General features: G+C 42.6%; 1 pseudogene; it reads right to left on the bottom strand.

The window, feature by feature from the left end:
- Positions 1–574: 574 nt before the first annotated feature.
- On the bottom strand, positions 575–11,500 carry LOC138766449 (vomeronasal type-2 receptor 26-like; annotated as a pseudogene).
- Positions 11,501–12,366: the final 866 nt, after the last annotated feature.

Below are 12,366 nucleotides of genomic sequence, written 5' to 3'. Positions count from 1 at the left end.
CACAGAGCAGGACAGCACAGCCTGGAGAAGGGTAGTCTGATATTAGCTCTATGAGGTACACAGGGAGCTGCTGTCAGTAAGGTCAGTGAGCACAGTTACTAATACTGTACCCTGAACTATTTTACTATAAAGTGGCCAACCACTTTAAGTTCCTACAACATCTTGTTTTGGCCATTTGAGGCCTAATAACAGCCGTTATTTTACAATGACAGATGTAATTTTGCCGATATTATGAAATAACAGCCGGTATTTGAACTTAAATGGCAAAGAAAAGATGTTGTGGTAACATAGCATTAAACATGTAATGATTCTCCAGTAAATTAATTTTATGGCCCGTACACACAGAGCAAAAGAGGCAGAAATGCAGAGCGGATTCCGCTTGAAATTCTGCCTGTCCCATAGCTTCGATGAGATTTCATGTGCACTTCCATTTTCTGCTGAAAGAACGAACATGTTGGAGAGTGGAGACACAGGAAAAATCCCATTAAAACGATGGGAGCGGCAAAATTGCAAGCAGAATTCGCAATGCGGACTTCACTCGGAATGTCCGCCTTTTTTGCTCTGTGTGCACGGACCCTTATACTTTTACCTTGTTGTCTGTCTATATACTTCCTTTTAATACAAAGTTTTTCCTGTTAATTTGAGGCTTTATTAAAATGATATAACACTTTGGTGCAAATATGGAACAAAGCATGCCAGAACTAGAAGCCAAGATGGCAAATACTTCCACAGCCACGGTGGACGTCCCTTTAGCACTGAGATATGTTGGGATAAAAAACACCCAAACAGTGAAGAAAACCAACATACTAAATGTAATTAATTTAGCGTCATTAAAAGTATCAGGAAGTTTTCGTGCAAAGAAAGCGACGACAAAACAAATAGAGGCCAAAATACACAAATAGCCTAATATGATGTAGAAAGCGATTGCCGATGCCTTATCACACTCAACTATGATTACTGCTACCTCTGACTCTTTATTATAATAGATGGAAGGGGGTGTTACAAATAACCACGTAATACATATCAACAACTGAATGGCTGAAAAAGTGAAGACAATGTATTTAGGAACTTTGACCCCCACCCACTTCCTTAAGTTTCTCCCCGGTTTGGTGGCATTGAAGGCTATCACCACAATCAGTGTTTTGGCTAGAAGCGATGATACAGAGATAGCAAACGTGATTCCAAAAATAGCTTGACGTAAAAAACAGGTTACCCTTTCTGGAGGTTCGATAAAAATAAGACAACAGAGACAGGAAAGTATGAGCGATAATAATATGAGGTAGCTGAGGTCCCGATTGTTGGCTTTGACCATTGGAGTGTGCCGATTCCGAATAAATATCACAAGGACCACAGCAGAGAGCAAAGCAAATACAATAGCTATGAAAGTCAAGACAATTCCAATGGGATCTTCATAAGACAAGAATGTTATGACTTTTTCGATACACTCCGTCTTCTTCTCATTGGGCCATTCATCCTCCGGGCACTTGGTACACACATCTACATCTACAATGATAGAATATACTATTATTATTAGAAAACGCTTTCTAGCAGCATCTTGACCATCATTTTACTTATTACCATTTATTTGTTCGACTAGCTGTACTAGGCTTGTACTAAGCTTGTTGCAAAATTTTAAATGCTTTACTAAAGGTGTGTGATAAGGATGCTGTATTCAGAGGGGCAGCACTTCACATAAACAACTTTACTAAGTTTTAATTCTACATATTATTGTGTGAAGTATAGGTATTATTTGCCTTAAAGAGGTTGTCCAGGAAAAATTTACTTTTCCCTCATCTACAGAAAAGTGGAAAAGTAGGAGGCCGTAGGGGGTACGACCTCTAACCCCCCCCCCCCCACACACACACACACACACTGATCCCTGTATCAAGCCCTGGCGGCTATGTTATAAATAGAGACGCAAGTACGGCACTGGCAATGAAGCTTGTTGAGTTAGCATTGTGAGCACATTCTCCCTGGTGAGTTATTGCTATTGATTGCTCCACTGCCTTACTTCTCCTTCTCAAAATTTTGTTTTGGTATAATATAGTAATACTATATAAGCCTTATTTTGGGATCCTGCTATTTCTTGACAATTACTTTCTGATGTAGCAACTAACCTGTCTGATTGGAAATTTGTCCTTCTGGGCAAGAAAGACAATCATAGCAACATACTGGCTGTCCTTCCCGGATAGATTTCCTGGTTCCAGGCTGGCAGACATCACTGCACACTGATTGTGGTATCTTGATTATGAAAAATAAAAATGTTATAAGTAGCGCTCATTTTATTTAATCGATACAGATAGACATCATCAGTTCTCTTGAAAACGTTTAAAAAGTTGTTGAGTGGCCTATTATCAGCATGTATGTCTTTAAAGGGGAACTCCAGGTACAGGTTAAAAAAAGTTAATCTGCTGCAGAAGCATATAGCATTGCTAAACTGTCTAACCCAGTTCTGAAGCTACCAAAAATTCATTTGTTTTGGGGGTCTTTGTTCTGTTTTGTGTGGCTGTACTTCCTGGTTGAGCAGTTGTACACAGTACTATAGGTTCCAGAATGCATTGCTTTCCCTCAGCTGTTTATCCCAGTCCCCCACCCTGCCTATTCCTCGCCCAAAGCTGTTGCAGAACATCTAGGCTGTTTTCACACATTGCAGTTTCATTGTGTTACTGAATTAATTGCAGTACTTTATCATTTACAGCACACTGTATCCTCTACCTGTAACACCACACAGCACTGTATTCTCTACCTGTAACACCACACAGCACTGTATTCTCTACCTGTAACACCACACAGCACACTGTATTCCCTACCTGTAACACCACACAGCACGCTGTATTCTCTACCAGTAACACCACACAGCTCGCTGTATTCTCTACCGGTATCACCACACAGCACGCTGTATTCTCTACCAGTAATACCACACAGCTCGCTGTATTCTCTACCTGTAACGCCACACAGCACACTGCATTCTCTACCTGTAACACCACACAGCACGCTGTATTCTCTACCTGTAACACCACACAGCGCGCTGTATTCTCTCCCTGTAACACCACACAGCACGCTGTATTCTCTACCTGTAACACCACACAGCACACCGTATTCTCTACCTGTATCACCTCACAGCACGCTGTATTTTCTTCATGTAACACCGCACAGCGCGCTGTATTCTCTACCTGTATCACCACACAGCACGCTGTATTCTCTACCTGTAACACCACACAGCACGCTGTATTCTCTACCTGTAACACCACACAGCACGCTGTATTCTCTACCTGTAACACCACACAGCACGCTGTATTCTCTACCTGTAACACCACACAGCACGCTGTATTCTCTACCAGTAACACCACACAGCACGCTGTATTCTCTACCAGTAACACCACACAGCACGCTGTATTCTCTACCTGTAACACCACACAGCACACTGTATTCTCTACCTGTATCACCTCACAGCACGCTGTATTTTCTTCCTGTAACACCGCACAGCGCGCTGTATTCTCTACCTGTAACACCACACAGCACACTGTATTCTCTACCAGTAACACCACACAGCACGCTGTATTCTCTACCTGTAACACCACACAGCACACTGTATTCTCTACCTGTATCACCTCACAGCACGCTGTATTTTCTTCCTGTAACACCGCACAGCGCGCTGTATTCTCTACCTGTAACACCACACAGCACTGTATTCTCTACCTGTAACACCACACAGCACGCTGTATTCTCTACCTGTAACACCACACAGCACGCTGTATTCTCTACCTGTAACACCACACAGCACGCTGTATTCTCTACCTGTAACACCGCACAGCACGCTGTATTCTCTACCTGTAACACCACACAGCACGCTGTATTCTCTACCTGTAACACCACACAGCACGCTGTATTCTCTACCTGGAACACCGCACAGCGCGCTGTATTCTCTACCTGTAACACCACACAGCACACTGTATTCTCTACCTGTATCACCTCACAGCACGCTGTATTTTCTTCCTGTAACACCACACAGTGCGCTGTATTCTCTACCTGTAACCCCACACAGCACTCTGTATTCTCTACCTGTAACACCACACAGCACGCTGTATTCTCTACCTGTAACACCACACAGCATGCTGTATTCTCTACCTGTATCACCACACAGCACACTGTATTCTCTACCTGTAACCCCACACAGCACGCTGTATTCTCTACCTGTATTACCTCACGCTGTATTTTCTTCCTGTAAGACCGCACAGCGCACTGTTACTACCTGTAACGCTGATATTGTAATAAAGTAAATAACTTTTTGAGGTTTTTTTTTCTTTTCATCTCCACGCACATATTATGATCAAGCATCTTTTGTCTTTGACCTTGAGCCCCACAATAAGGACTTTTTCCGATATTATCTTACATGGGATATACTGTTTATACCTTGTTTTTGTCCAGGTGGGATTGGCAGTGCCACTCTGATCGTCTGTGCTGTTTAGCATCATTTAATTGTGTTACTGCATCATTTTTGTGCAGATGCTGCAGTACTGCTATGAGACTCCAATATGTGTTAACATAGCCCTAGTTTCACTGCAGACTTTTGCACAATCAGTGAAGTTGCAGCAGCTGCTTCTGGCCGGTCAAATATGTTAAATCCAGCCAAGCCTCCTGTGACATCATGCCCTGCCCCCTTTCTGCATCATCAGCCTGTGCTCAGCAAACACACACAATGTGAGACAGAGGCATGGAATATTTGTCTCCTAAGGGGGATACTAGAAGGAGCAGGAGACAATAAGGATTGACACAGAGGCCAGTTTTCTTAAATTCCTGCATTTCAATCAGCTACCAGTGTGGCAGAACCATACAGATATGGTAATACATTATGTAGACACATCTAAATAACATTTAATGTACTTTTAATAGAAAAACTGTTTTCCTTATGTGGAGTTCCCCTTTAAAGGTCCCCATAAACCTGATAACTGATCACCAAATGATTACTCAGCCATCAGTTATCTCTCCTGCCCAGCCCCATCATCCCCATACACAAAAACGTTTGGCACAGCCAAGCAATCCGGTATTCTCTATGGGGAGGGGTAAACTGCAGCATGAGTACTTTGGCTGCTGCTTATCTCTCCCAGAACAAAGGGGTCAGACCTTGATTTTCCATAATGCCGACCCCTATCTCCACCAACATCATCTGTCGACGGTCATTTGGGACGGTGGTGGGAATGGTGGACTAAAGTGTATGGTGTAAGGGGACCTCTTTAAGAAGAAATATTTACCATTTGTTCCACCAACAATAGGCCTTTTAACAGTCAGCCAGCAGCCTACTATGCACGACAGCCAATAACTATTACATAATCAGTGCTCGCACTCCACTCCTACTGTGTTATACAAGTAGATTGGATCATTGACTGGCTGATTGACATTTTTTTTTTAGTTGTGATTTTCCAATTTTGGACACTTTTACGCCCTATTCACACATCCTGTTCCTGACCGCAATTGCGGATCCGCAGAAAAATAGGACCAATGTATTTCAATGGACCCATACACACATCCGTGTTGTGTACTGGGCTGCAATCCGTTCCGCAAAAAAAAAAGGACAGGCCCTAGTACGGACAGTAACTGACACACCCAATACAACTCTATGGGGTCCGTATTTTTTTACGGATGCAATTCGGATGCAATACGGACTGAATTTGCGGATTGTTACTGACTGAAATTTGCGGATTGGAAAAATATACTGACGTGTGAATAAGGCATTACAAGAACATGCGTTAACAAATTTGTCCTTCTGTAATAGTCCCAGTATTGTAGCTAATACACTTTTGGCTGTTTTATTGAAATTCTTTAAGATTCGATTCCCGGATATTAACAAATTTGATCCAAAATTCGCGAACCTTACAAAATGAATTCCCAGCTGCTTCACTCATATCTACCTTTAATTTAAATGAGCCATTAATCCGTTTTCTATTTATGCACTGTATAAACTGTAAATTGACAATCAAAGAAAAACATATACCTTATAGACAGACTATACTTATTTTTACTTACCTTGCTAAAAAAATTTTCCCAAATTATGGCCGATGTATTTAAAATGATTTGTTTTCCTAGTGGTGCATGAAAATCAAAACTTCCAACTTTTTGAGAATTTACAGACCAATCTGAATTGTAAATAACATTATAAATATCATATCCGACTGATATTTCTCCATCGCTAAAGAAAATGTCTTGTCCCAATGGGTTTGTGAAATTGACTTTTTTGATATATTTATGCAACTGTAAGGGTTAAAAGATTGTCACGGAAACAAAGTGACTAAGGTTGTCAATGCCCAAAATTAGAAAAAGGTGTTGAATTATGATAAACGATAAACAAACTCAAACGACCGCTATGGCGAACGACCTGAAATCGTTCACCCAATTACACAGAACAATGATTGTTACTAATGATCGCATTCGTCCGGTCGTCGCCACTGTGTTCGCTGCTACTGCAAACGAACGAACAACGTCTTATTACATGCAAACGATTTGCAAACAATCAACGATAAAATTAGGTTTAAATCCTATTAAACGGGCAACGATTTCTCGTTGGTCGATTAATCGTTGTCTGCTTACACTAAACGATCATCATTCAAATCCGAACGATTTCATGATTTTTCTAACGTTAATCGTTCAGTGTAATACCGCCCTAACACTGCTCAGTTTGCTTGCTGCTCAGTGCAACTTGCATAGGTACTATTAATGTCACATATGGCACTCTAATGACTTCTTCAGGATCCCTCTGAGCTTCGGAGCAGATGTTCTACTGTAACAAAGTGGTCAGATGGTGCCTGATGAAGGAAGTTGTCCTGTGCCCATGGTGGCTCATCAGACAGGCCATGAACACTGTTGCCAATCACAGCTTGCTCTCTTGCCACACACCAGCTTTACAAAGAAAACTGAATCCTGCCTATTTATTAGAAGTGTGGGGGGCCCTGGCACAACAGTGACACTACTCTGGAATGCTGAACTACAGCTTCACTGCAAATTTACCGCCTGTGAGCGGGCGTAAATCATGATAGATGAGGCGCGAGGGGAGGCCATGCCTCCTCCCTTCTTGCCGAGCCCAGCCTGCCCGCCCATTGGGCAAGTGAGAGATATGGTAGGCGTATGCCAGGGAGAGGGGGCGAATCTGAGCCTTCTCCCTAGCATACGCCCCGGCTGAAAGCTTCATAAATGTCCCCCTACATGTTAGTTTTTAAGCCATGTATCACCATTCTTACCTTCCAACCTTTTAAATCTTGAAATTTAAGTTTATTTCTGTCAAGCAGTCTTTCACTCAATGGTATTTCTTTATACATTGCATTTAACGCATGAGCCACCGCATATACAGAATTATATACAATATAACTCATGCCTGTGAATCGTAGATTGCAATGCGAGTACATTATTTGCCTTCCACTCTCCACTCCTGTGCAGTTCCTTCTCCTTGGGTTGAATGGACAACGGTTTTCGCATAATTCATCCCACCATGTTGTAAATGTCTTTCCTGGCGGGAATCTACTAGGATTAACTCCTTGTATAAACTTAATAAATTCTGGGTTCTCTTTCTTATGCATAATGAACCTCAGAGAACCATTGACACTTGTGTCGTTTTCCAAATTAAACATTCGGAAACTGGACTCTGCCGTATGGATCCACACTTTCCCAGGAATGCTTGTTACATGGACATTTAACTCTAAGTAATAGACGTAATTTTTGGATCCATAGATGAGTATGACATTGGCTGTTGATTTTGCAACGGTTTGCTCTATGTCTTTGATTCTTTCTGGACTAAAGTCATTAATGGAAGGGACGAGCTTAATAAATTCAATGCAGCCCCCATTGGCCTCTATCATGTTTGTAATAATCTTTATAGCATTGATGCTGCCGTCATCATCTGGATATATGATACCGACCCACATCCAGCCAAAGTGCTTCAGTAATGCTATTACCGCAGAATATAAAGTCTTCTCGCTCGGTACTGTCCGGTAGAAGAATGGGAAATAAAGCTTGTTACTCTGTAAAGGTTCTTGTGACATAAAACTGACCTGTAAGATGAATACGTAGGGTGATAATGGGTGTCCATATTCTGGAGCAATTAGCTATAACAATTCCTACTTAGCTATTCTTACACTTTTATTTTAACACTTTCAGGCTAGGTTCACTCTACGTCTTTTTTTTGTCCTTTGACAGCCGCCTCTATAGATGTCCTTCATTTTGAGGTCAAATAACTTCCATTATTTTGCAATGGTGTCTGGGATTTAGCAATGACGTCCGTTATTTCGCCTTAAAATGACATACGTCCAAAAAGACGGCTGTCAAACGGCCTAAAAAAGATGTTTTGTGAACCTAGCCCTATACTGTATGGTTCTCTACCAGATGAAGAGATTTATGGTACGGTGCTGCAATGCAGCTCATCACCGAGGGGCCCACCACAGAATTCTCCTGTGGGCCTCTGAGTCCTGTGCTGAGTTCGGATGGCAGGGCCCCCTAGGAGCCTTGGGCCCTGGGTGACGGCTCAAACCGTCCACTTTATAATGTACCGTCCTGTTGGCCTGTAATAATATATCTCTATATATCGATAAAGCTAAAACTGCTTGATGGGTAAAAGGGTCAACCTACAAAAGAAAGCAATTTTGCTAGTGCAAAGCATTTGCAATTTTGCTTTCTTTCGCATTCCCTATCACCTAACTAAAGTTTATGTAATTGGACTACCCCTTTAACTTCCTCCTTTAATGTAACAATACAGTAGTCTAAAGAAAATGTAGGTGACTAAAGATAGGGAAGATGGGAGAGCCCACCCAGACCTGACTTAAGGCCCTATTACACGAATCGATTATGGGCCATATTCGGCCGTTACGCCCGATAATCGAATAGAAGACAATGTCGGCTCATCTTTGTCTGTCGTTGTCTTTCAACATGTTAAAAGACAAACTACTAAGATATCAATCATCTGCTGCCATCGCTCCGTGCAACAGGAGCGGAGGCAGCAGACCGCCACTATCTACTATGGGCTGCCCGGACAACCCAGCAATCACCTGGGCAGCCCCGCCCCCGACTTTTACCCGCTTGCTGACAAAGCTAATAATAGTGCCGGCAGCGAGCGGGGAATGAGGAACAGGCTCCCACTCTTCGCCCCATGTAATAGGGGCTTAATTGTATGATTCACACAAAAGTCTTTCAAAAAAGTGTGATTGATGGAGTTCTTAAGCCCCCTATTATATGGGGCGATTCAGAGTAACAAACGAGCGGCGACCTGTCAGACAGCGAGCGGATAAGAGCTGGGGTAGCCACAGGGAGCTGTGGGGAGGATGCCTGGGTGATTGCTAGATCGTCCAGGCAGCCCATAGAAGATAGCAGCAGTCTGCTGCCACTTAGGGGGGTGTTAGGGGGCATAGTGTGTGTGTGTGTGTGTGTGTGGGGGTGTGTTGATAGTGTGTTGGGGGGGGCGAATAGCGTAGTGTGTATGGGGGGGGGGGGGGGCGCTTTTATCAAGATTCGCCCTGTAGTCAAAATTACCTAGAAACTGCCCTGCGCTAATCAGCATTTTGTCCACGTCCCTGGTAACTAGTGGGGCGCTGATCCCGGCTCGGCATTCGATCTATACAGCATAGATCTCAATGACAGATCAGTGTGCACATACTAGAAGTCCCTCAGGGGGGCTTCTAGTATATGTGTTAAAAAAAGTGTTATTATTAATAAAAAGCCTAACCCTAACCCCCTCCCCTAATAAAAGTCGGACTCACCCCCCTTTTCCCATGTTATAAATAAATAAAAGTAAATAAATAAACATGTTTGGTATCGCCGTGTGCGTAATCGCCCGAACTATTAATTAATCACATTCCCGATCTCGCACGGTAAATGGCGTAAGTGCAAAAAAATCCCAAAGTGCCAAATTGCACATTTTTGGTTGCATCAAATCCAGCAAAATTATAATAAAAAGCGATCAAAAAGTCGCATATGCACAATCAAGGTATCGATAGAGAGAACACATCATGGCGCAAAAAAAATGACACATCAGACAGCCCCATAGACCAAAGGATAAAAGCGCTATAAGCCTGGGAATGTTTAAGGAACATATATTTGTTATTACATAGTTACATAGTTAATACGGTTGAAAAAAGACACATGTCCATCAAGTTCAACCAAGGAGGGGATGGATACAGGGATGGGGGAGGGGTGATAGGTTCTTTACATATGCATTTATATTATTTTGGTCTAAGAACTTGTCTAAACCTGTTTTGAAGCCCTCTACTGTTGTTGCTGTGACCAGATCCTGTGGTAGACTGTTCCACAGATTCACAGTTCTCATGGTAAAGAAGACTTGTCGCCTCCGGAGACTATTAATGGTTGGAATTTTTTACAAGCCATCCCATAAAAGAAAAGTTATACATGTTACATATCGTTGTAATCGTAATGACTTGAGGAACGTTAATAACAAGTAAGTTTTTCCCCTGGGGCAAACAGCATAAAAACAAATACCCCCAAAATAAAAGAAATGCGTTTTTTTTTTTGTTTTTTTTTACAATTTCACCACACTTTGAATTTTTGGGGGGTTTGCAGTGTACTTTATGAAAATATTCAGCCTGTCATTGCAAAGTACAATTAGTGGCATAAAAAATAAGGGCTCATGTGGGTTTCTAGGTGAAAAAAATGCAACTGCTATGGCCCTTTAAGCACAAGGAGGGAAAAAACGAAAGTGTAAAAATGCAAATTGACTCTGTCCTTAAGGCGTTAACAATAGATCCTTTTCTCATAACCACACAAGTGAGCTAGTCTATCTACAAATCTGGTTAACAGCACTTAAAGGGAACCTGTCATCCCCCGTGCCGGGGTGACAGGCTTCCGACCCCCCGCTACAGCCCCCTATACTCACCTGATCCCGCCGGGTCCCGCTTCTGGATCCAATCGGGTCACGGAGATCTCAGCCTCTGCAGCCTGGCGTGCGCGCTGAGAGATGAGTCCAACGCTCATAGAGAATGACGGAGAGTCAAGCGCTCCGTCATTCTCTATGACCGTTTGACTCATCTCTCAGTGCGCGCGCCGGGCTGCAGCGGCTGAGATCTCCGTGACCCGACCGGATCCAGAAGTGGGACCCGGCGGGATCAGGTGAGTATAGGGGGCTGTAGCGGGGGGTCGGGAGCCTGTCACCCCGGCACAGGGCGTGACAGGTTCCCTTTAAAATACAATGGCCTTTTCTGCCTTCACTTACCTGAGGATATTTATAGATTCCAAAAATATTGGCATATTGTATAGAGAAACTAGACGCCATTCCCTCAATGACCGCAGCCAGGACCCCGTACGTATCACAATTGTAGTTTGGATATTGTTTGGTGTTGATACTTCCTGAGTAGATACGGACAGCCCCTTGTATAGTTCTAAAGAGGTCGACATAAGAATCATACACGTTGTAGCCCAGAGTCACATTGGGTAAAATGTTCTGGTTGAGATTGATTTCATCCACTGCGAACACCAAGCTTAGGAAATTATAAAAGTCTTCTAAGAGCATGCTGAAATATCAAGCACCACCAATGTCAATATATAAATACTGTATATAGTGGATCTAGACACATCACTATTATTAACTAAGTAATCAACAGCACTCAACTCCACGGCATTGTCCTATATGGAGGAATAAAGCAATATTTTTATCCACATTGGACGCTGTTATCCACCATTTTCTTTAACTATTATTAAATATTACTACCACAGGAGGAATATGTGCACAAGGATAGTGCAAGCATAGACGAACGGTCTTTAGATGTGCCAGATTTGATAATGTAGTTTAGGGTGTTTTATAAACCTGGTATATCTATAGACCTTCCAATCTGAGTTTGGTTGGCTTTGGTTGGCTTACTATATGCTATTTAGGGGTAGTGATATCAGACAGCCTTAAAATGAGTCACCAGTGCAACCAAGCGGTGGGGAAAGCAAATCGTATGCTGGGGTGTATAGCTAGAGGTATAACCAGTAGGAAGAGGGAGATTGTGATCCCGCTGTTTAGAGCTCTGGTGAGGCCACATCTGGAATACTGTGTCCAGTTCTGGAGACCTCATCTAAAAAAGGACATTGATAAAATAGAACGGGTCCAAAGACAGGCTATAAAAATGGTGGAGGGTGTGAGGCATAAACATATCAGGAAAGACTTAAAGATTTGAATCTGTATAGTCTGGAGCAAAGAAGGCAAAGGGGGGGGACATGCTTGAAACCTCTAAGTATGTGAAAGGACTAAATAAGGTTCAGGAGGGAAGTGTTTTTAGTAAAAAACTGAGCTCAAGAACAAGAGGACACAGTGAGAGGTTAGTTGGGGGAAAGATCAGAAGCAATGTGAGAAAATATTATTTTACTGAAAGAGTAGTAGATACCTGGAACAAA

Source organism: Dendropsophus ebraccatus, chromosome 10, assembly GCF_027789765.1.
Source record: "Dendropsophus ebraccatus isolate aDenEbr1 chromosome 10, aDenEbr1.pat, whole genome shotgun sequence".
NCBI lineage: Eukaryota > Metazoa > Chordata > Amphibia > Anura > Hylidae > Dendropsophus > Dendropsophus ebraccatus.
Note: the sequence above shows the minus strand (reverse complement) of the source record. Positions and strands in the feature narration are given on the sequence as shown.